We start from the raw sequence: 25,933 nt of genomic DNA on the forward strand, positions 1-25,933 counted from the left end.
TTGTGGGGCAGTCAGGGAGTATGAGGGTGTGGGCACACGTGTGTCCTGGGACTGCTGTGTGCTGAGGTTCAGGCACAGCCAGAATAAGGCTGCCTTCTCCACTTGCTCAAGCAGTGCAGTAATACACTAAACGTCGCCAGTTTTACTTGAGGAAGGGGCACCTCTCTCCAGTGTGCACAGAGATACCATATGGGCCAGCAACAGCCCTGCTAATAAGTGACAGAGACAGAAGGCAGTTCAGATCCTACTCCATTATCAGCTCTGTGACTTTGGAGATAAAAATATGATCGTGGATGTTACGGCACTGTTTGAAAAGTCATAAATGGAAGGTGTCGTTGTAAACGATTCTCCAGTTCTCCAGTCAGCAAAGGGCTGGAGGTTATCTAATCTGTTCCCGGTCTCTTGGCATATGAGAACACAGGCCACTGGGACAGACTGATGTCTCTGGTTCTCTGAAAAACACCACACCCACAGCAACATCTTATTTTTTCATTTCTATTAAATTTAGGGCTATATTCTGTACTTACAAGCTAACGTGGTTTACGATGTTAGTTGTGTGTGTGTGTGTGTGTGTGTGTGTGTGTGTGTGTGTACGAGCAGTATGTAGGTAACCATCCTCAATAAGATTTAAATCTCCTGGAGGACAGACATTGTCCTTTTTTGCATCTCCCACAGTCAACTGTTTTCCATTGGTCACTGTGTTAAGATTTAAACAAATAAAAACACTTCTCATAAAGATGAAATTAAATAATATATAAATGATACCTATATAGTACTTGGTCTATAAAAGGTGCTTACACATATTTCTTTTCCCTTTCTCCTCTTCTGATACAAAAGGAATACGAGCACTCGTTCAACAATATTAATTTGAGGCCATTGGTTAAGTGCCAGGCATTGTGCTCGGTGTTGGGGATACAATGATATATAAGAAATAATCTCTTTAAGTTCTGTGGTCCCTCTGGCCAGAAAAAATATCCTTTATTGTAATCTCTCATGTGTTATATGGAGTTGTGAATGAGGCACTCTTGGGTGCAGGGCAACAGAAGGGTAATTTGATGATTTTAATGATTTTCTGAGGTTGGAAGTCGAGTTGGATCTCCAGTTGGAAAGGTAACGTTTGACTGGGGTCTTGAAGGATGAATAGGAGTTTGCAGAGCCAAAAGAGAGGGAAAAAGCAGCAAAAGTGTTATAAGCAGAGTAAACAATGAGAAGCCACTTTCAATATTAAAAGTTAGCTTGAAAATAACCACCTTCTTGACTGGAACATGATCCACTGCCAGGGAAAGGACCCCCAAATCAAAAGCAGTTAATTGGAAGAAAGAAAAGTGCTTCAGAGCTGGGCCCTCCATCAATCATCTCACACTTAGAGCTCTTCAGGGCCCGGCACTAGCCTTTACATACGTTTCATTTCAGGATGTTTGGAGCTTTTTAAATTATGCATGTTGTTATTTTCCATTATCTAGAAAGGAACAGTTTTTAAAGCCAAAAACCAAAAGCTACAACCTCCAGGAATTTATTTTAAACCTGGGAATTTCCCTGGGGCCTGGAATTTGGTGTCTGGGTTCCAGATTTGGGGATAATTGTTGGGCTCCCTTCTCAGACCCCGCCTCCACGTGTGTCCAGTGCAGTGCCTCCCCCGCCCCCATCGGCACCATCTGTTCAGCAGGGCACAGCTTTCCAGAGCCCTGGGTCAGCCCTCTCCTGGTAACTCTACCTGAGGAGAAAAGCGGCTCTATGACCCACCAGATCAGAGATAAAGCCCAAAGTGTTTACAGTATCAACTTTCCTCCCCAGAGAGGACTGTATCTTTCTCCAAGGCTGCAAAACCCAACTGTAGCTTTTTGAGTGGCTGGTCCTGTTGGCACCTCCAGGCCCAGGAGCCCAGCTGGCCCCCCGGGCCCAGCCCAGGGAAGGAGGGAGAGAAGCCGCTGACAAGCCGCCCATCGTGAGAACAAAGCTATCAGCCCCATCTTTGCAGGGTACCAGTCTTGCCCTCACACCTGCCAGGCGGGGCCTTTTCTTTCTTGGTAAACTTCTTTGTCCGTTTGTTCGGCACTGGGCACACGGAAGACTCTCAATTAGGGTTTGAAGTTTATTGGCAGCTAGTCTGGTGGCAGCTAGTCTTGCTATCTGGATCTGGAGATCTAGGTCGATACTCTTCTTCCAACTGGACCATTATCCTGTCCGAGCCTCAGTTTCCCTATCTTTAAAATGGCAATCATTCTTATGTCTGATCTAGCTGTTTCTCAGGGTTGTTCATTCATTATAAGCATGGCAACATGAAGTAGGAGACGCAGTGTGGGGTGGAGACTAAGGGCTCAGTTCCTGCATTATGCTTGCGAGATTCATGTACTAGTCTGCAATTGCCTAGTTATGCCTATGCTATAACCCTGGGCAAGTTACATAACTTTTCTGATGCCTCAGTCTTCCTCATCTGTAAAATGGGAGTATAATAGTTCATTATAACTAAGACTTTGCGTGGTCATCAGGAGGGTTGATTGACATATCGAGTACTTATATAAAGAGATTAGTGCAGTGTCTAGCACATAATAAACGTTAGCCAGTATCTACTCTGTTCTTGGTGCTCTGGGAAGTGCTGGGGTTCTAGCGATCAAAGACACAGAGCTCACAGTGTGCTAAGGGAGTTGTTAACTCTCCCCACACACCTCACTTCAAAGATTTTGTTGTGTGTGTGTGTGTGTGTGTGTGTGTGTGTGTGTCCTTGCTGCACAAGACAGCCCCTGCCAATCTCTCCAGTCCCTTGTCCTTTCTCCTCCAGCCGTGCTGGACTCCCTTCTAGTCCTTGAAGCCACCAAGCTCTTTCCTGCCTCAAGGCTTTTGCTGTTTGTCCCTTCTGCTTCTAACAGTGGCTCCTGGACTGGAAGCATCAGCATCTTCTGGGAGCTTGTTGGAAATGTTCTCCAGCCCCATCCAGGCCCTCCTGAATCAGAAACTCTGGGGGCGAGCCCAGCAATCTGCATGCTGGTACACACTAAAGTTTAAGGGCCACTGGCCTAGAACATTCTTCCCTCTGCCCTTCTTTTGCCTCGCCATTTCCCCAAGAAGGAATTCTTCCTTCCTCCTCTCAGGAGAGCACCTGTAGCCGGAAGAGGCTGTGAGGTGGCCCGTGTTTTCTTTGTTGATTTATCGTTTTGTTTGGAAGAATTAGAAATCTCTGTAAGAAGCCAGTTTGGAACCCCACGGGAACAGTTCTGGATGGATGAAGTCAGAAGAACCCGGGGCAGGCACAGTGACACATAGATTTCCTGTCCACGAGGCCATTTCAGAAAAAGAAAATAGAAAGCACAGAGGCCTGGAGCAGGTGAACCGACTTAAGTGGAGAGAAACCAAGTCACTTGGGGATATTTAGCACCTAATGTAAGAGCAGAAATGTTAAGGAGGTAATTAACACCTATATTCTAATCTCAGTAGTAGCTAAATACAGACTTAAACATAAGCTTGAAAATGACAAAATAGGCCCAGGAGGACAAAAGAAAATCGAGAAAGATGTTACTGAAAATAGTCAAGCTAGTGATACCTAGGAATTGGGGTCTTTTTTTAACATATAGTCTCATTGTAGTTTACCAAAAAAAAATCCAAGTTCACCAGTTTATGGCTGTTGTCTAAATATTTGTAAACACATAGAGAAGTATATTCTTGACATACCTTGGCCTGCATTATCCAAGCAGGCACCCCCACACTCACCTGACAAGTAACAGCTTCCTCCCAGTAAAAGCAGAGAGAGAGAGAGAGAGAGAGAGAGCCTAGAAGGAACCGGGAAGGCTCCACAAGGTGCCATTTTTGCGATGAAAATGAACAAGGTCACGAAGCAGGAGAGCAGCACAGGCCAGCGGGCGTGGAGGAGGGCTCAAGCCACGGATGTGCACAAACAGACCTCCTCATCCGGTGTGCTTCTGAAAAAATAATGCAATTGTAAAAGACCAGAGAAGCCACAAATAGAACAAAGGGAGGAAAGGAAAAATCAATACGCAGTAAAGAGGAGGAAGGGAGCCAGGCGTGATATCTGCATCTCGCTGGCCAGAAAGGGAAACCTGAGGCCGTCTAGGTTGTGCCCCCTCATGTAACAGGGCCTGGTTATGGACAGTGTTCCCAGTCACTGACCGGACAACCTGCACAGATCCCTTCCATGGCAGACGCTAGTATCTACCTTACACCTATAGGGGATTGAGAGTGGGAAAGACTATATAACTTGCTGCAATTCTAAGATTTGAACCCAGTTTCCCAGCCCTTCAGCCCAGGCATTTTTCTCAGCAACCACAGCAGTCTGGTCCATGAGGGCACTCATGGAATATGAACTAAAGGAGTTTGGAAGTGGAGAGGACCACTTTACCTGTGTTTATGGAGTTGGCTTCCCAAGGCTGATTCACCTGGGAAACAGCCTCTGGGGAAACTTGATCCCCTCCCGCTGTCTGTGCCCCACACAAACTGATGTGTATCTCTCTGAAACCCGTCAGGTCAGCGGCAGCAGGAGACCAGCAAGTGGCCTTCACCAGGGCCTCAGAAGACGCACACCTTGCTCCTTTCGACTTGCTTATTCTCCCTCTTCCTGGAGGGCATGCAAAAGAGAGAGGGGCACTCACAGCTCGGGGCTCCCCCAATTCTGCACTCACCACTGGGGTCTCCCAGGAGGGAAGCAGGGACACCCCTTCATTTATCCACACCCTGAGCCTCTGAGACCTGACATCGCCCCTCTCCCCCCCCCCCCCAACTCTGCAGTATTTTAGTTGGAGAGTAAGACAGAACACGCTAAATCAAAGTGGTTTCCCCAGCAACAATGGGAGAAGCAGGTTTACTTACTCCAGGTAAATAATGCATGAGCTTGGACTGAGAAATACGGCAACCAAGTTCATGTTACTAACGGGTTCACTGAACCTCAAGGCTTGGCTCCTGAGCCAGAGTCCCAGGGGATACGGTTGCAGTTCCCCTCCTGCCCCTCCTCTCCAAAGGAATCCTTTCTGTATTCAAGTTGTGTGTGTGTGTGTGTGTGTGTGTGTGTGTGTTTTCCTGGCTATTTTGTAGCCCCTAAATCAAACTGCCTCTGCCTTCAAAAGCCAAGGCAACAGGCATCGGTCCACCATGTGGCTTCACCCCATCTTTAAAGAGAGGGTCCTGGGGGCGCCTGGGTGGCGCAGTCGGTTAAGCGTCCGACTTCAGCCAGGTCACGATCTCGCGGTCTGTGAGTTCGAGCCCCGCGTCGGGCTCTGGGCTGATGGCTCAGAGCCTGGAGCCTGTTTCCGATTCTGTGTCTCCCTCTCTCTCTGCCCCTCCCCCGTTCATGCTCTGTCTCTCTCTGTCCCAAAAATAAATAAACGTTGAAAAAAAAAAATTTTTTTTTTAAATAAAAAAAAATAAAGAGAGGGTCCTGGGAAAGACTACTTTGCGAAGTCAGACAAGGCAGGGCAGACCTACACAGCACTCCCCCCATCTACCAGAAGATGGTTTGTTTCCAAATGCAGCAGGTATACCTCGAAGGTCAGCCAGGTCCCTGGCTCCAAGGCACAGGAGTACTATGCCAAGAAGATGTAAGTGGGACCAAATTGTGAAAGAACAGCTTCATGATAAAGACTCCTCCTGCCCCCTGAGAATAACTGACACTGAATCTACAGCTCTCTGCCCCCACCCCAGAAGATGTGGTGCTTTCTCTGATTTGTACTCTGAAAGTACTTCATTTAAAAAAAAATTTTCATAAATATGAAATTATAGAATATAGAAAAGCTTTTTCAAATTACACAGCACCATTCCAATCAGATGACCCCCCCGATACACACACACACACACACACACACACACATTGCACCCCAAAGAGAATCACTAATGTACATGACTTAAAATTCAGTACAAGGAGAAATTTTTTGTTTTAATTAAAAATGTTTTTAGGGGCGCCTGGGTGGCGCAGTCGGTTAAGCGTCCGACTTCAGCCAGGTCACGATCTCGCGGTCCGTGAGTTCGAGCCCCGCGTCAGGCTCTGGGCTGATGGCTCAGAGCCTGGAGCCTGTTTCCGATTCTGTGTCTCCCTCTCTCTCTGCCCCTCCCCCGTTCATGCTCTGTCTCTCTCTGTCCCAAAAATAAATAAAAAACGTTGAAAAAAAAATTAAAAAAAAAATGTTTTTAAAAATTTAACGTTTATTTTTGAGAGACAGAGCACAAGCGGGGGAGGGGCAGAGAGAGAGAGGGAGACACAGAATCAGAAGCGGGCTCCAGGCTCTGAGCCCTCAGCACAGAGTCCGATGCGGGGCTTGAACTCACTAACTGTGAGATCATGACCTGAGCCGAAGTTGGACGCCTAACCAACTGAGCCACCCAGGTGCCCCAGTATAAGGAGAAATTTTAAAACACCAATCATGGGGCACCTAAGTGGCTCAGTCGGTTGAGCCTCCAACTTTGGCTCAGGTCATGATCTCACAGTTTGTGAGTTCAAGCCCCGTGTCCAGCTCTGTGCTGACTGAGCCTGAAGCTCAGAACCTGAAGTCTGCTTCAGATTTGGTGTCTCCCTCTCTCTGCTCCTTCCCCTCTTGTGCTCTGTCTCCCTCTGCTTCAAAAAGAAATAAACATTAAAAAAAAATTCAAACACCAATCATAATAGACCAGGATGTTTTACTGGGGGGAAAGGTGAAGATTTAGCCCTTACACAAAAAGAACTTGCAACTTCTCAGGGTCCCCTCTGAGGGTAATTAGGTCTCCAAAGTTGTGTAGGAGGGAGTGCTTACAACAGATGGGTCCAGAACTGACTTGTTGTCTTATCTGTCTGTCCCAGCAGTTGTGCGGAGAGTAGCTGGCCTTTATTTCCCTTTTATACCCTTAGTATCTGGCACACTGCCTCACAGGCAGTAGATACCGTCTAGATGAATAAGAAAGTAAAGCTAATGAAAGCTTCTAGTTCCCACGGAAAAAACAAAATTAAGAACTTCCCTCAACACAAGCAATGAGATTTAGACAACGACTGCCATTTGTGTCTGTTTGAACATATTCATGGTATTATAAAACTGTCTGACGCAGACATTGTATAGAACATCCCAGTGTTAATGAGTAACTATCTGTGGAAATGCTCCTATTGAAAGCCTCCCTGTTTCTCAGGTGGAAAGGAAGTAATTCACACTGACAATAGATGCTGCTCCCAGCGCAAAAAATGAGGCAAGTCTTCAGTGAGTATCATAGCAACCTAGTGAGTCTGTGAACATTTTGGCAGTTTTGCATTAAAACCTGAAAACTGAAAGGCCAAATGTGTTAGAAAAATGATGTTTTAAAGAGGAATTTCTGACATAGGCTACGACATGGATGAACGTTGAGGTCATCATGCTCAGTGAAAGAAGCCAGCCACAAAAAGACAAATACTGTATGATTCCACTGACATGAGGTACCCAGAGTAGTCAAAATCACAGAGACAAAGTAGAATGGTGGTTGCCAGGGGCTGGGAACAGTTAAATGGAAAGTCGTTGTTTCATGGGTTTGGAGTTTCAGTCTTACTAGATGAAAAGAGTTCTGGAGATGGATGGTGGTGACGGTAACACCACATTGCGAATGTATTTAATACTGCTGACTTGTCCACTTAAAAACTGTTAAGATGGTAAATGTTATGTTAGGTGTATCTTATCACAATCAAAAGATGGGGGAGGGGCGACTGGGTGGCTCAGTTGGTTAAGCCTCTGACTCATGACTCAAGTCATGACCTCACAGGTTCATGAGTTCGAGCCCCATGTCAGGCTCTGCACTGACTGGAGCTTGCTTGGGATTCTCCCTCCCCCTCTCTCTCTGCCCCTCCTCCTCTCACGCACATACTATCTCTCTCTCTTTCTCTCAAAAATAAATAGATAAATATTAAAAAAAAAAAAAGATGGGGGGAAGAGACTCTGGCAAATAGAAACAGCACAACTAAAAAACCTTCAGGTACCTATTGAAGCAGCTTAGGCAAAAATCACGTGGATAAAGCAATGTCTGACCAGTGACTGAAATAAAGTGAGGTGTTTGGTCTGGATTGAAAATTTGTTTAGTTGATCCAGGATCGTGCACTCGCCAGTAAACATTACGACAGGCACGTAAGAAGTAAAAACTTGCTCAGTAACAACCAACCGAGGAAAGGATGGAGGTGTAATTGGAAGGCATGCACCCTGTCTGCCACAGATCACGCAACAGGTATATAATGATTACACAACAGCGGTCAGCCCTCAAATGCAGGCTGATACGTGGATGGTGCAATATGATAGCACACACTGAAGAATGCTTTGGAAAATAACCACCACAAAATGTACTGGGATTGAGCCGTAACAGCCCATCAACAAATCCTGTTCAACTGAGCAAACAGTCTGTCTGTTGGAGAAAATGAATAATCACTGTGGAAGTTATTGACCGAAGCACAAAAGTCTTGGTAAAAACATCACAAAACCGATTTAGAAAAATAAAACAATGTGCTGCTGGCAGAATGGCTCTAGAGTAGCTATGGAACGTGAGAGACTCATGTGGTAAAATCTGCTGTTCCCTCTGGAAACCGGAGAGGTACCCAGACACTCACTGCCCATCCATCATTCAGGTATCAGGGCCTAACACACTTTGGCATCAATTCAAAAGGGAGTACATGGAGACAATTGCCATATCAGTATGACAGTCCTGTCCCAACAACAGATTATTTTCACATTCTTGGCTGATACAGCGGAGACTGCTATAATAAGTTATATAAACACAATAATGTTATACTTGAACATTTATAGTATACATAGTACTTTTGTTTTTTTATTTATTTTTTGAAAGTGTATTTGTACTGAGAGGGAGCAGGGGAAGGGCAGAGAGAGAGGGAGACAGAGAATCGCAAGCAGGCTCTGCACGGCCAGTGCAGAGCCCCAACACGGGGCTCGAACCCAGGAACTGTGAGATCATGACCTGAACTGAAATCAAGAGTTGGACGCTTAACCAACCGAGCCACCCAGGTGCCCCTACAGTATATATAGTACTTTTAATTTTTTTTTTTCAACGTTTTTTTATTTATTTTTGGGACAGAGAGAGACAGAGCATGAACAGGGGAGGGGCAGAGAGAGAGGGAGACACAGAATCGGAAACAGGCTCCAGGCTCCGAGCCATCAGCCCAGAGCCCGACGCGGGGCTCGAACTCACAGACCGCGAGATCGTGACCTGGCTGAAGTCGGACGCTTAACCGACTGCGCCACCCAGGCGCCCCTATATAGCACTTTTAAAACACTACTGGACCTTTTATCACATTTGTACTTTTGTTTGCATATGTCTATTTCTATCTCGTTTCTCCCTTTCTACTCTCCCAAGAAAGCTACGGGACCCGGTGCGGTAGCGTTTTATAGGAGAACAAAACTAAAGCCCAGGTGGGCCTTCCAGGGCCTTCCAGGTCTGTCCTTGTGACCTGATGCATCCCCGTAGTTACACTGTGACATTCATCCCTTCATGTACATGTGCTTATACCAGGTCAGGGTATATCATCCAAATGACATTCTCCAACACTTTACATGCTTTCCCCTTGAGTTATACCAGTAATCGACAGGGGAAAACAAGTGTTTGGGACCCTAAGTTGCCAGACATTTGCCAAATCTCCACCTCACTTGGTGTCTGAAAGAGAGATGTATATGGCTCTGAGAGCCAACAGAATAGGCCCTCCCTCCCACCACATCACCAGTGGCACATCACATCCCTCCAGGTGACCTTGCCCTAGGTTCTGACTCACTTAACAATAGCCCTGTGCCTCTCCATGAACTACAGGGAGTAATTTAGGAGTTGGGGCCTATAGAGTGTCAATCAACCTGGCCACGGGGAGGGACAGCAGAACCTCTGAGGCCTCAGGTCAGGGCGCAGGGTGCAGTGAGCTGCAGAGAAGAGGAGAGGCCAGTGTCCAGCCAAGCAGAAGACGAAACAGGAACTTTGGTGGGCAGTGCCCACAGAAAGACTCTGTCCTATGGCACAGAGACCCCTGCTCACTGCATATCCCTGTGGCAGTTAAGAACCAGAGGAGACCTCTTAGGAGGGCAGTGGGCTGTGGCCTGTATCCTAAGCCTCTGATATATTTTTAAGCTGTCTGGGGAGTCCCCAATTAACTGTAAGAAAGAATTACTTACTCCATTATATGGCCACAGAACTTGGGCCTTCCTCTACTGGGCCAGATTTCACTCCACCCACCTCCAAGACTGGCTCCTCTCCCAGTTTTTCCAGAATTCTTTTCTGCTCTTAAAACCTCAAGAGCTCCAAGTTAAACTGGCACTGACCTCCCCCTCCTCTGACCCAAAAGGAAAACCAAACTACATTCTCAGATTAAGCTCCACCTTTCAAAAAAAAATTTTTTTAACGTTCATTTATTATTAAGAGACAGAGAGAGCATGAGCAGGGGAGGGGCAGAGAGAGGAGACACAGAATGCGAAGCAGGCTCCAGGCTCTGAGCTGTTAGCACAGAGCCCTGAAGCGGGGCTCCAACTCACAAACCAGGAGATTGTGACCTGAGCTGAAGTCAGACACTTAACTGACTGAGCCACCCAGCAGCCCCTGAAAATTTTTATTTTTAAGTAATTATTTTATTTATTTTTTAAGTAGGCCCCACACCCAGTGCAAAGCCCAACATGGGGCTCCAACTCACGTCCCTGGACCCTGAAATCAAGGCCTGAGCTGAGATCCTGAGCCAGATGCTTAACCAACTGAGCCACTCAGGCGCCCCTCCCCCAACTTTTAGAAACCACGGCCTTGCGTCTAACCTGCCCCTCAGCCTTCAGAGCAAGTTTGAGGGCTGATCCAAGGTGGAGGAATCAGAAGACAGATTTCTGAGCCCCAGAACCAGGATCTATATTCCATCTTTCCCTCCCCCAGCCACCCCAGCACACAGGTTCACGCGTACCCCCATCACCCACCCCCACAGCATTAGGGTCCGAAGAGCACCCCCAGTACCGCATCACTATAAAGTTGCGAGTGCGCTTTCCCACGCTCGCAAAAATCCTACACGGCAGGTAACAATATCTTTTCCACAGGCAAGGAAACTGAGGCTGGGTGGGGTTGAGTGCATCAGGGACAGAGGTGGGTGGAAGAGCGAATGGCAGAGTAGGAATTGAGCCTGTTCATGGGTCTTCAGCTTACAGCGCTCTGTGACGTCATCAAGACTCTCGCCACCCCTAAGGGTGGACCCTAAGGAGGGACCATGCCCTTCTTCAAGCCTCCTTTTACCTCTTCGGAAACTGGGGCACTGCTTACTTCCTCCATACTCGACCTGCAGCAGAGCAGTGAACATCAATTAACAGCAGCACCAGGAAGACGGGCTCTCTTTTGATCTCGTTTGTAAAGAACATGTGGAGGTGCAGAAAGGACACGGAAGGGCTGCCCCAAGTCAGGAGGGGGAACAGCACCCGAGATGTGCCCGAGAGCACGGCCCTTCCGCGAGGTCGGGTCCTGTCGTGGTCGCTGTGCCTCAGTGAGGTCCCACCTCTGCTGGCACCGGCACCCTCTGCTCTGGGGTCCTTCCCAAGGAAGGCTGGGGCCGCACTGCTGGGCCTCTGAGACTTCAGCGGCTAATAGGATGCAAATTGGAGTGTGCTCCCATAAAGATGTATTATGCATGCACTTTCTATTAGATTTCACTTGGAAACTCATCATCCATCACCCCAGCAGGGCCTGCACAACCTCGGGCCTGTGTCAGCAGTTTCTCCTCATCTGGGGTCTGATGCCAAATTCATCTCCCTCACTGGGAGGCCTGGGGACTCCAAAAGTTTGGACTGTGGTCTGGCTGGATGGGGAAGCCACTTCCTGGCATCCTATGAGGTTGTCCTGCCCCTGCTAGAAGAGGGCAGGACCAGGCTGGGAAGGAAGGGACTGAGCCACACAGCTGAGACAGTCTGCATGAGGGCTCGAGTGACCTGACCTCTTGTAAAGACACCCCAGTGACCCCTCAAGCACAGCGATTCATGGGAGAGGTTTAGGCTGGGAGTGGAAGGGGGGTAAAGGCCCCAGCCAAGGGCCCAGACTTCAGTCAAGGAGGGTCAGAGCCACACAGTCTTTGCCCCAGGGGAGTAAGCGAAGCCTTGAGTCCAACAGGATTTGTCTGGAGGACTTTTCCTCCCTTACATACACAGCTGCACATACACATACAACCCATATCCCTGTACCATACACGCTCACAACCCCATAGAAGCACACATACAGCCTATCCATACCCTCATATTTACACACACACATACAACATATACATGCTCTCACTCTCACTCACATACACAATAAACACACAGCACACCATGCTCATACACATGCATGAACACATACCCCTATTTGCCTGCACACACTCACCCACACAAACACATACACATCAATCCCCTCACACATCAACAGTCACACAGCACATGTTTGTATACATGCACACACGCCCATTTCCTACTCCCACATGTCACATGCACACACACCCTCACACACACTCTGTCACAAATGGTCATACACACACACATATTCACAGCCTGTATTACTTCTGATACCACAGAAGAGAACGTTCCTTCATTTATGAAAGGCTGAGGATGCCACCCACGTTCCAGAGTCGCTAGGAAATGGATTCTGTAGGTGTCATTGAAGCACTGGTGAACAAGTTCCCAGGCTCCTTGGGAGCAATAATTGGGAAAATGGGAGTCACGTTTCCCTCCACACCGTCTTCCTACCAATGGAAGGGCAGAGGGCACAAGAAACCAAACAGGAAGAATCAACTGGGCATTGGAAATACGATAAACTGCCAGATGGGAAGGAGAGGTTTCAGCTCCTGAAGACTGTGAAACCAGTAAAACCTTCAGCCACCGTTGACCAGGCTGCTGCTCTCTGCCTGGGCTGGGCTGAGGACCCGAGGAGACCCAGAGTCGGCTTGCCAGGAGAAGACATCAAGCCAGTTCACAATCTAACCCATGGTGCAGGGCAGTGTGTGATATGCTAATCAAGGCTTTCAAACCAGAAGTGCTTAGTGTGCACAGTCAAAGAGGGGTAGTCACCATGGACTGGAGTGATCAGGAAAGGAGGAGAAGAACATGACGGGTGGAGAGATGGTGTGAGCTAAGATTTAAGGGTAGGGCGATGGAAGGTTTGGCATGAGGGGCCAGCCTCGAATGATTGAGTGGTAAGGGTCTGGCCCTGGGTGGTACTGGGTTGGAGAGACTTGCCTCATCTAAGGAAGCCGAAAGGCCCCTGCTTGTCCTCCAGCCATGCTAAAAAGCCACATGAGATCTTTCCAGTCTCAGAGCCCAGCACAGGTGTTGCCTCCCAGACTTTCATTTCTTGTGGTCTCAGGCTTAGACCAATTCAGCACATAGCCCATGAATCTTGATGATAAATCCCTGACGTAACGTAAACAGCAGAATCCCTATCGACCAGGGCATGTCATATAAACTAAGAGCTATACTAGCAATCTTCGTGGTGCTGATGCCATTTCTTAATACGGTATAAGGGTTCAGAGGATGAACTTCACATGCCCAGATCAGACAGTCACAAGAGGATTCATAGAGGAGACGGTGTTCGAGGGCTGGCGGAATGAGCTATTTCACCCTTCTTCAGCTTACATGTTGTCTCCCACACACAATTTTGTTTTCATTTTATACCTCTTTGTCCCCTATCACGCCTAGCACAGAACTATGCTTTTAGTAGTATGCATTTGTATTAGTAACGTGCATTAGCATTCTCAATAACTTTATTATCTCGTTCATTCATTCAACTTCTACTTGCTTGCTTACTAGTGGAGCTTCCAGAATGCTTCTTCAAGCTCAGAAAAGTAGGAGCCACATCCAGCCTAGCTATGTGCTCCTAGCTGTGTGAAGGTGGCCTTTCCAAGGAGGATTGGAATGCCACCCTGGGTGGACCGAAGGCTACCACCTTGACTGTGTAGGTCAGACTGCAGTAATGGGGTGCAATCCAGATCTTGGAACTCAGACCTCAGACTTGTTTCATATCTTCTTTTTGCAGCCAGAGGCTAGAGATAGTAAGTGGCTATGCAAAGTCCCAAAGGTGATTAGATCAGGTCAAAGGAAATCATACATTAAAAACTGTGCTTTGAAGTAATTTGACAGTGGGGAATCCTAACCAGCACTGCTTCAGTCTAAGGCTCAAGGTCAACATTGACAGTGGTGAGTCATGCCAAAAGTATGGACCCTCGGGGTGATGTGCTGAAATGGCACTTTCTTCTGAGGTCTTCCTCCTCAAACCCCTAACGCTAGTCTCATCATAAAAGAAACATCAGACAAGCTGATGGAATAGTCTACAAAATACCTCACCGATATTCCTCAGCTGCCAAACTCATCAAAAACAAGGACACTCAGAAAACTGTCGCAACCAAGAGGAGGCTAAGGAGACATGACTGCCAAATGTAACACGAGATCCTGGCTGAGATCATGGACCAGAAAAAAGACTTTAGGGAAATCTGAATAAAGTCTGGACTTTAGTTAATAATAATGTATCAGGACGCCTGGGTGGCTCAGTCAGTTAAGCATCTCACTTCAGCTCAGGTCATGATCTTGCGGTTTGTGAGTTCAAGCCCCGCATTGGGCTCTGTGCTGGCAGCTTAGAGCCTGAAGCCTGCTTCGGATTCTGTCTCCTTCTCTCTCTGCCCCTCCCCCTCTTATGCTCTGTCTCTCTCTCTCTCTCTCTCTCTCTGTATCTCAAAAATAAATAAATGTAAAAAAAAAATCTTTAATACTAATAATGTATCAATATTGGTTCATTAATTGTCACAAATACACCACACTAATGTAAGATGTTACTAATAGGGGAAACCAGGTGTCAGTATCTAGAAACTCTCTGTCCTATCTTTGCTTTTTTTTCTGTAAATCTAAAACTGCTCTAAAGAAAATTTTAATTAAAAAAAATTGTGCTTTGAAACCATAAGAGCACTCTGTGCATCTGAGATCTTATTAGTGTTAATAACAGGCTCCAGTCCAGTACATATCCTGTCCTATCACATGGCTCCCGGACATATTAATGTCTCTTTAAGCTCCTCTCGGTCGTGACAGTCGCTCAGAATTTCCTTTTTTTTTTTTTTTTTTTTTTATGACCTTAGCAGATATGAGGAGTGCTGGTCAGGTATTTTGTAGAATGCCCCTCAATCCGGATTTATCTGATGTTTTTCTCCCAACCTGATTTCAAGTCACTGAATCACAGCACAGTCCATAGAGCTGAAACCACTTCTTTCCCCTGGGCAGGTAAGAGGGGGAGGCACCTCCACTGCCCTCCGCTATGAAGACTCTGTGTTGAGGGCAACTGAGGAGCCAGGTAAGGCAAGTAAAACCACGCTTTGGGGGAGCATGTGGGCTGTTCAGAAACCAGCCCTGGCATCCTCGTCCCCGTTAGTGCTGGCACCAATGTTGCTGTCAGCTTCACCTCACGTGGAAGATTCAAACTTCAGCAAGGATGGGTCTGAGAGGGGGACTGGATAATTCCAGAAGACTAGTCTCTGCTCACGTCTCCCCAGAGCCAATTTGAGGGACAGCCAGCTTCAGTGGCCATGGGGACAGATGGGACTGTGGATGCTGGGACCTGGGAGAAGTTGCCTTGACAACCCATCCTCAGGTGTGCGAGAAAGAGAGTGCCTGTGTGGGTTTTGAAAAGGACAGAATTCTAGAATATTGAGCTGCCTCTAAGGGTGTTGTCATCTTTATCCTCCCCTGGGTGCCTTCATTGTACAATTCCTTAGCCTCTGTCTTTGGTTCCAGCCACTCCGACTGGGACTCAGCCCTGGTGAGGGGGAGGCAGCCACTGGGCACTGAACTGCGTGGGTTTGATAGAGCTGGCAGGCACACTCAGCATGCTAAATCCAGTGGACCATTCGAGATGTCTAGACAGGAAGCCAGGCTGAGAGAAAAGCAAGGATACTCCCCTCACACTGGAGCCCAGAAGCTGCCAGGAAGGCTGCTGCCACTGCTTCAGGAGCCCAGAGGATGGGTGCTCCAGGACCTGGGTGCCAGCTCAGGGCACATTTTTATGGAGGGAAGGCATGTGCCTTGCCCCAGCCCAAGTGCAGCAGGGGTGTGCCATGTGAGGCAGACATACCCTCAATGGTGGTGCTCAGGTTTGAAAGTGGCTCAGCATGACCTTGAAGTTGAGGCTGGGAGAGCGAATCTGGCATCAGGGCTTCAGGCTCTGGTCCCAGTGCCAGTATGGGACACGCTCTGAACATCAGGTAACAACACTTCCAGTAGGGGTAGTGGAGGGAGGGGAGAGCCTTGGGGGTCTAGCACTGAGACCTTGAACAGGTTAGTCTGCTCTCAATTTCCCCATTTGTAAAATGGGGCTAATTATATACCTACCTGCCTCATGGGTCATTGTGAGGTGCAGAGGCAATGATATATGGGAAGGATCCGCACAAAGTGTTTGGCAGGCGTGACTATTACAAATGATGTTTACACTGTAAGCTTCGAGACCGTTGAGATATTCAGTTCCGTTGAACTGGGAAACTTGGCTTCTTTTGGCTGTCAGTTCCTGAGTTGCTTAGACTGGGGAGAGTCCTACAGCTCATTTAGTCCAACATACCCTTCTTGTCCTTGAGAAAAGCTGGAGCGTGTGATTCTGTGACCTCCCAGAGTCCCCGAAGTTGATATCTGACCGAGGTTGCAGCCCACGGCTCCTGATCCCCACCCAGGGTTCGTGCATCATGCCACACCGCTTGTGTCTGCCAGGGCCGATTGTTCTGGGCGCTGAACATCTACATCTCACCTCCAGCACCAAGAACTGGTCCCAACAGACTCCATTTGCATTTGAGTGCACACCCACTCTTGACAGCTTATCATATAACCAAACACCCGTGCCAGATTCTGGGATCTTTAAGGAAATACAAAAGAGTGAAAGACACAACAGAAAGATGATAACCAAGTGTTCCTTTGGAGTTTTGCCAGTGTGGATCGGCAGTGTGCCTGAAACCCCCGCCCTCAATCTGTTCACCAACCTGTTTCGCTCCTCATTCAAGCTGCTCCTGAAAGCCTCTCCTCTGGGAAGTCTTCCCAGATCAACGAAGCTACTGGCAGCTTCCGTGGGTTGGCCCTGTCTGAACCCAGTACTTCCCTGGGTGTTCCTCACCCACCTTCCACCTCAGTGGGCACTCAGCCTTGTCTGCCACTCCCAGCTGCTAGGCCAAGCTTTCGCCTCCTCTCCTGGTTTCTGGGCAGGAACCCTTCCCGTTCGTTCCTGTTTGCCAGTCTGCCCTAATTCCAGTCATGCGTTTGACATATATTTCATGTTGATACTTTATTGTCTCTTGATGTATCTGCCTCCCGCTTTTATTTGGTCACGAGCCTGTCCTCTCCTTATTTCTTCCGATCTGTGTTGTTTGTCCAAGATACTTATAACCCAGGGGGTCTCATTATCAAGAAGGGAGAATTGCTTGCTCCTGCCCTTCTGTTGATTCAATCAGGAGGTTACTGGACTCTTTGCCCTGTGATTTAAACAGGTCCAAGTTCCATGTCTCATCAGCCTTGGCTACAAAGCTGAACTTCTGCTATCCATACATTCTTTTTACTTGTGACTGGAATTCTGCCTTTGATTTTTAAATGTAGTTTATTTTTTTAGGTTTATTTATTTTTGAGAGAGAGAGAGCGCGCGCGCACACACACACGTGCGTGCACGAGCAGGGGAGGGGCAGAGAGAGAGGGAGAGAGAGAATCTGTCAGTGCACAGCCTGACACAGGGCTGGAACTCTTGAACAGTGGGATCATGACCTGAGCCAAAACCAAGAGTCAGACACTTAACTGACTGAGCCACCCAGGCGCCCCTCTGTCTTTGATTTTTAAATCCAAACTTTTGGGCCAACAGACAATCCATCTTTTTCTTTCTCAGACTTTCTACTTACCATGACCTTTTACCATCTAATGATAGCATTATTTAAAGGGAGCCTGCAGAAGTGTTACCACTTCTATAAAAAGGAGGGGAACTAGAACACACACATACAAACACACACACACACGCATACACACACATGCACACATGTTTTGCTCTCAAATGTAACTCACCTCTGAATGATGTAAGTACAAATCATATCTGTAAGCATACACGATCTCTCAATGATGCACCAAAATCTGAAAATATTAGTTGCCTTGGAGAAACTTTCATTATATACCTTTTTCTACCTTTTGAACTTTGAGAGCCTTTTTATCATGAATTATTTCATATATACAAAAAATATCTGAAATGAATCTATCTAGTCAGATAGAATAATAACTAATTCTGCCCTGTGGACCCACGGTCTATCATAGGAAACGGAACATTCCCAATAGTGTGGAGACTTCTGCACTTCTGCCTGAGTCCGTGGAAGCAGCCACCATCCTCCTGCCCTCAGTCCCGTTTGTCTTTAGAGGCAATCACAAACGCATGATCCCAAGGTGACACATTATTTCACTGTACTCGTTTTCAATTTTATAAAATAATGTCACACTGTGTGTATTTTTCTGTGACTAGCTAATTTCCCTCACCATAGTCAAACCTCATCCATGCTGATGCTTACAACATTCATTCATGCATTTTCATCGTTACTTAGGATTCCATTGAGTGATACACCCGCTTTATGTATCCATTTTCCCCAGCATTAGACACCAGGCTATTGCCCAATTTTGCTGCTATGAACTGTCTTAGGCCTGCCTCTCAGCACACGTGTGCAAGATTCTCTAGAGTTTGATTCCCATAGTGGTACTGCTGGGCCAGTGGGTAGATATACCCTGAGCTCAATGACCATTTACCAAATGGTTTCCAGATTTACATTCCCACCAGCCACATGAAGGGATTTTGTTTCTCTGCCTTCTCACCAACACTTGGTATTAATAGACTGAATTGTTTGCCAATCTAGTGGGTGTAAAGTGTTGTGACATTATGAGCTTAATCTACATTTCTCTGGCTACTGGTGACATTGAGAGCATCTTCTTATGTTTCATGTCCATTTGTGTTTCCTTTTCTGTGACTTTTTGAATTTTGAAACATGTGAATATATTACTTATTCAAGTATATATATTTATTAAAATGGGCCTCAAATATCTCATTTCTCATATGCAAAGGACTCCACCACTCTCCCCCAAAGCACACAAATACCATCTCTGAACAGTACCACAACAAATAAAGTTGCTAACAATACATTGATGAGTGTCATGGGCTGAATTGTGCTCCCCCCAAATTCATATGTTGAAGCCCTAACTCCCAATACCTCAGAATGTAACCATATTTGGAGATAAGGCCTTTAAAAAGGTAAGCAAATTAAAATGAAATCTTTAGGGTAGGCCCTCACCCAATATTACTGGTGTCCTTATAAGTAGAGATTAGGACACAGATAACACAGACCAACAGCTGACCATGTGAGGACACAGCAAGACGGTGGCCATCTACAAGCCAAGGAGAGAGGCCTCAGAAGAAACTAGATCTGCCAGCACTTTGATCTTGGACTTCCAGCCTCCAGACTTGTGAAAAAAATTAACTTCTGTGGCTTAAACTCAGTCTGTGATACTTTGTTACGGCCACCCAAGCTGACTAGCACTGTGAACATATTATGGTTCACGCGGTGCTTCCGCATACTTATTCCACCTACTTGTTCATCACCAAATATTAATTGAGCACATTCTGAATCTAAGGGCACCTTTCATTGTTAAACCCTCACTGCAATCTTTTAAGTCAGGAACAACTATCCCAGACTTAAGGGAACTCATATTTGGGGGAGCTCAGAGGAGGAGAACAGGAATGACAAGGAAAAACCAAAGACAGTATGTGGGGCCAGAGATGAGAAAACTCAGGTAGATGTGATCATTATCTTTAATAAAAGAAGACCGTCATGGAGGTGAGAGGGAGTCCATTTTTCTTTATGGCCCTAAGCGATAGAACTATGATGAATAGGAAAAAACATCAAGAAGACAAATTTCACTTGAACAGAGAAAGAAAACGTTGTCAGTTTTGTGAGAACTTCACCTGAATTGTCTAAAGATACAGCAAGATCTGTAAATTGAGTGTTGTTAGTCGTCCCTGTAGAAGTTGGACAACCACGTCATGAGAGATGGTAGGGGGGTGGGGCGGGGAGGGAAGGTGTAGGGAGTGAGTGTCAAGCTTCAGATGTGTGGTGGGAGGACAGGACACTGATGGTCCCTTCCTATCCAGAGAGTCCATGATGTCTCTGAGACCAGGTAACTAGTAAGGGGTGGACCAATAACAGAGCCTGTTTTCTAGATTCTGATTCTCTTGTCTTTCCAGAATGTCAAGCCACATCTAAACAGATTAGTGGCTGGACAAATGAGTTCTAATGATGACAGCATCCGCTCAGCTGCCTGGGGACAAGACACAGTGACCAGGAGGATACAGCTTTTGAAATGAGAGAATTAAGTACCTCTTTAGGTGAGGTGCCCCTCCCAGAAGTCTGATTATAGCCCGGTAGATAGCAGGAAGCAGGAAGGAGCAAGCAGCTCTGAGAACCTACTAAGCACCAGGTCTTTCATGTGGCTGGTTATGTAATGTCTTGCATTAGCTCCAGCTGTAATATTATTCTTTATCTCCACTCAACAGATGTGGAAGCTGAGTCTCAAAGAGACTAGGCAACTGTCCAAGCTTACGAAGCTAAATCATAGCAGTGACCTTGACCAAATTCCCTAACTTCAGTATTTGAGCCAACGCCTGCCTGATTCCAAAATCCATCATATCTTGTTACCTAATGGGTACTGGTATGTAAAAAATTTGGTTTTTATTTCTGTAAATCCAGACTACTGTCCTTTAGTACAAAACCCAGGATAAACAAGTTGTCCTGAATAGGACTTACTGGCCAGGAGGCAATGAGGGCGGGGACACTTCCTTCATATTCTTTAATTTGGACAATCGACACTTTCTCAGCCTCAGGTAAAGTACCAAACAAGCTTCGAGCCCTGGCATCTGACCAGATCACTGCTCTTAAGCTCCTCCATAATGAAATTCTCTACTAATGTAACTAACGCTTGCTTCTGCAATGAGTGTTCTCTCCTCCTTCTCTCTCTGAACACTGTTATTCCAGAAGATAGTATGGCCCGCTTCTAGCAGAATCTGTCAGTGGAGAAGGGCGGTAACCCTGGCCACAGCACAAAGGCCTGAATGGGCCCCATTTCAAGCTGAATGATCTATTCAGTCCTCATTGATCTGCAAACTGGGCTGAGAGCCCTTTAAGCTGAGCGGGAATGAGGCCTCAGAGTGGGGCGTAGCTCTTTGCTCCGCTTTTTTACTTTTGTTTTTTTGCCCCCAGGGCAAAATGTAACTTCTGTTTTAGTCTGAGCCTCGCCCTCCTTTTGGTAAACACAAAACAGTCCTGGGTTCCCCACCACCACCCATCCCAGACAGAATAATGCCCAGTGGGGAGGAACCCGATCATTGTTTTTGCATAGGAGCTAGATAAATCCACTCCCCAATTCAGTAGTAGAGGAAGCTGGGCAGGCTCCAGAATATGAAAGAGCCTTCCCCAGTCTCTACCAGCCTTTCTCTGACCTTCTGGGGGCTTCAAATTCCCTCCTCTGTGTTCAGAAGTGTCAGAAGCTAGGTCCTTCCCAATGCAACCCTTTCCTGGGACTGCACATGGAGCCGCTTTAAGCTCTGAAGTTTGCTAGGACTAGGGTTTCCTCTTTCACCTCAAGCTTTGCTACAAGCACCCTTCCCTGCACAATCCACTTCTCCTCTCCTCCCTCTCTTCCCAGTTCCAATCTGCCCTATTACTCAATCCACCTGACCTTTCTGGAACTCAGAACAGGGTGCATTGCATTGTTAGAGATAATAGGCCCAAAGGGGTGGAGAGTTAGAACAAAGAGAAGAAACATTTTTTTCCCTCAGGAAGTTTAATTTAGATCAGGTGAGCACAAAGCTAAGCCAGATAAATACCGAATTTATGAGCCAGTGACTGTGGCACAAAGCACATCTAATGCAGGTCAGACCTGGGAGCGTTGCGGAGTATGAGTTTCATCTCTGCTCTTTAGGGGTGACTTTGTGGAGGAAGCCAGCTCTTAGCGGTCATGAAGGGGAGTGCCGGGCAGCTGACCTGTTTGAAAGGAGATGCAAGGTGAACCATGCAAAGGAGATCCAGAGCGGGTGGCAGCTGGTTAAAAGAGAACGACTAACAAACCCAAAGACAAGAGGGGAAGATTCAGCAGAAGGAGGCCATCGCACTTCTGGGACCACGCAGTGTTCATCACATGTGCCACAGGCTCCGTTGCACAAAATCCCTTACAATGGGGAACATGATGAAAACAGGCCCGCATGGCAGAGGCTGCTAACCTGCCCCATGACCTTAGGGAAGACTTTTGAGCTTGTTGGACCTCAGTTTCCTTACCTGTGAGAAGTAAGGGAGATGATTCATTTTCAGAAATACCAAAGAAAAGCTGTGCTATCTAATTAACAGTAGGTCTACAACCTATTGGAAATATCTACGAAACTTCCCCCTTCCCCCACCCCGCCACAATGGAGTCCCAAACTTTTAAACACTTCACTTCCTGGTTCTTCAGCTCTCCGTTTCGAGGGCTTACTTATTTTTTGAGGGCTTTGCAATGAGCATGGGCCAAAGAACAAAGGAGGGACTGAAAGTCTCTGCATCACCTCAGGGAATTTACATTTGTTCCAATCAGACTATTTTTTGCCTTACATGGGCATAGACGACTTCCGGGTGAGGCTGTAACCTCTGTAGTGCTCAGCCAATGAGGAACCAGAGGAGGGACTGGCATGCTAGGAGATAAATTGTCTGCTGTAACTGCCCTGAGTGTGCCTGTCCATCAGGCATCCGCTCTTGCAAGAATATTGATTACAGCCTCTCCTCACTGTGCTCCAAGTCTTCATGTCGCTCCTTTGATTGGTCGGTGGGCTTCTTCCTCACATTATCTACCTGAGAAAGGGGTTGGATTTGAGCAAATGATTCCTAAACTTTGGATGGGTCCAACTGATTAAAAGCTTATGAAAATTCTTTATATTGCCAAATAAGAATGTTTTTGAAGCATCACCATCTACTCTCACCTTAAAAAGAAAGCACATTTCAATACTAAAAAAAAAGTAGAAGAGACACAATCTTGGAATACTAAGGAGAGTCCTTTAGAAAAAATATGGAAAAGTCCATTACGTGATCGTACTGTTCTCATTTCATTGCAGACTATTGAAAGCTTCATCACAGAGGGAGACAGATTCCAGAAACCGGGAACTAATAGGTGACTCTAGAAGAGCGTTCTAGCTCCTAAGATTCTGTGATTGGATCCCCAAGTGGGCAAATGACCCGACCCTCCCTTTGACCCACACTTGGTGCTTTCCATAGCCTGAAGCATAGCATGCTTGAGAATGGTGGCTGCCACTCTCTGTGCAGGTGGTCCCTGAGGCATCAATTTCCCCTTGTCCCCTGAGGTGCAGAGGAAGCTTCCTGTGGCGGTTCTGCCACTGTGACAGGTTCTGGTGGGGTGCTGTAGCAATCTGAGAGATAACTCCTCTCCTCCACTGGAGGCAGTAAGTTACTCAGGGGTGACCTGTGTCTCACTCATCTTGGAAACCTTTGCAGCAAGTGTCCGTAAAGTCTTTCCACTAATATACACTGGGTTTAATTTCTATACTCTGAGGTGCAGAGATACTAGGGTCTACACAAATGAAATCGGTTCTGTGTGCACAGTTTTAACAGACCGCACCCCAAGGAGGCTGCAGGCTCTGGAATTGAGTGCCGCGTCAGCCGAGGGCAAGGGGGCTGCTTTGGTAACTGCTTTTGGGGGCTGTCATTTGGTAACTGAGACAATTCGGGGAGCAGCTCCCCACACAGCCCCAGGAGCCTGAGCCCAGCAGACGGACAGCTGCCCTGGCGGCACAGACTTTGCTGGGATTGTCTGGCAGAACTGTTGTCTGGAGACAATGCAGCCCATGTGACAGGCCCTAATGAGTCCCTTCTGGAATCCCACAATGGCCAAGTGGCAGAGGCTCCCTGAATAGGTCTCTCTCTCTTCTCAGCAGTGCCTGGGCAGCAACCTCTTCTCTCATTCTCCTCCTGCATTTCTCGGCCCTCTCTTCCTTTCTTCCTTGTCATCTTTGTCTTTTAGGTACTTTAATTCTCCTGTTCCCCTTTGACCTCTTTCTTCTCCGCACCCCTCCACACTCCGTCCTTTCTATCATGCCCTCTTAGATACAAAATCACCCTTCCCTATGCCCTGTGGCCATCCTACTCCTAGATCTCATAGCTGAACAGCTATTTCTGTAGGCATGTACCATCCCCCCCATTTCCCTGCCACCCTACCCCAAGGGGACTGCTCTTAAATTCTTAAATCATGCTTTCCCTGCTGCTGGGAGTGTGGGGGAGTCAGCAAGATTTAGTGATTGAAAATAAAAGCACCTGTAATGTAAGTTCATTATAAGTACTGGCGTTCCCTCTCAAGTTAAAGTTCCCAGGCCCCAGCAAGATGGCTTTTCTCTGCCATTAAAAATTGGAAAGGTCTGATCCAGAAGCTGCAGGGGGGGGGGGGGTTGGGTTGGGTTTATCTTCCTGCTCTCACTTCCTTGATTTGCAGCAAAAGGGGCCATGTGCAGCCTTGGCTGACCCAACCATGGGCATGAGGTCACATTTAGGGCATCCCCTGGGTGCCTTCCCTACAGCCTGCCTGGCTGGCTTGGAGCTGCCAATCCGTCTGTAAGAAGCCCCACTGCTGGGGAGGGTCAGCTTCTGCCACTGCCCGCCTTTTCTTCACCATTCACCCCTCAGCCTGCACTCCCCACCCCCCTCCCACCTCTTAGGAACCAGAGCTGTGGAGGAAAAAAAAAAACCAGCCCTGATGAATGGGGATTAGGGGGCTCTGTGTTTTACAAAACGTGGTCAGGAAATACTGAGGGTCCTCCTTATTTCACCAGTAGATTCCCTAGAGAAGGATAATGCAATTGAGGAAGCATTGAAAGGGGTCTTCTTTCAGAAGAGCTGAAGGTTCTGTCTGGGGAGGAGAGAGGTGAGGCAGAGGGCAGGAGCCAGGGGCAGGAGCATTGTGGATGCTCCATAAATCTTCGGCTTTACATCATTCACTTAAAACCTGGCTGTGAGGCACAAAGAGGAGAATCTGAAGCCAGAGAGAGAGAAAGGGAGAGAGGGAGAGAGACTGCCAGGGAGCTTATTGAGAAAAAAGGAATTTGGGAATCACCAATCTGTTTCATTATCCCTGATGGCTCACCTTTTTTTTTCTGCCTCAATCACTTTTTCTTTGATAACTGTCTTTATGAAACTGGGTGCAGTGGTTGCCTTTCAGGATGAGATGCTGGGTGGGTATGAGGGCAGATGAAGATCACTGATGGTGGTGAGAAGAAGGAGAGTAAAGGAACCCACCCCTACCCCTGCCTCTTTATACCCAAACTGGGATAAATCTGCGTGCTGGCCTTAGAACTGTTCAGAGGGGTGCCTACCCTGATATGCACGTCCCAAAAGTCCGAATTTGAAGCTGGAGCATTGTTCAGGCCTTCCGGCCCCTCAGTGACTCCTGGTACACTGTAGAGTAGCTCAGGTAAAGATAGTCCACATTTAATGAGCACCTACTATGTGTCAGGCACCGCGTGCAGGGCTTTAGATGGATTGTTTTTCATCTCCACAACCTTACATTCCATTTTACAGTCAAGGAAGTGGTGAGGCCCCAAGAGGCTGCTAAACTTGCCAAGGTGACAAAAAAAAAAAAAAATCATAGGCTGGACAGACCAGGGTTTACCTAGCCCCAGGGGAATACTGGCAAGTCAGTGAAGCAAAAGGGCTAAGGAGGTGTCTGTTATTCTGTATTTTTGATCAAGGCTAGAGAAGTCTCATTTAGATCCTCCAACAGGCTTTAGAGCTCAAATAAAAGGCCACCTGAAGCAGAAACAGGAAAAGGAGGGCAGGAAGAGGGCATAACTGCTCCACAGTCCCAGGACAAAGTGACTTCAATCAGGGCCAGGGGCAATGCGACCCACAGTCTGGACAAAGTTGGGCGTGCATTTATTGTCCCAGTGTGCTCCCAGAAGCCCCTTACCTGTC

This window comes from Lynx canadensis, chromosome B1 (assembly GCF_007474595.2).
Source record: "Lynx canadensis isolate LIC74 chromosome B1, mLynCan4.pri.v2, whole genome shotgun sequence".
NCBI classification, from domain to species: Eukaryota; Metazoa; Chordata; class Mammalia; order Carnivora; family Felidae; genus Lynx; species Lynx canadensis.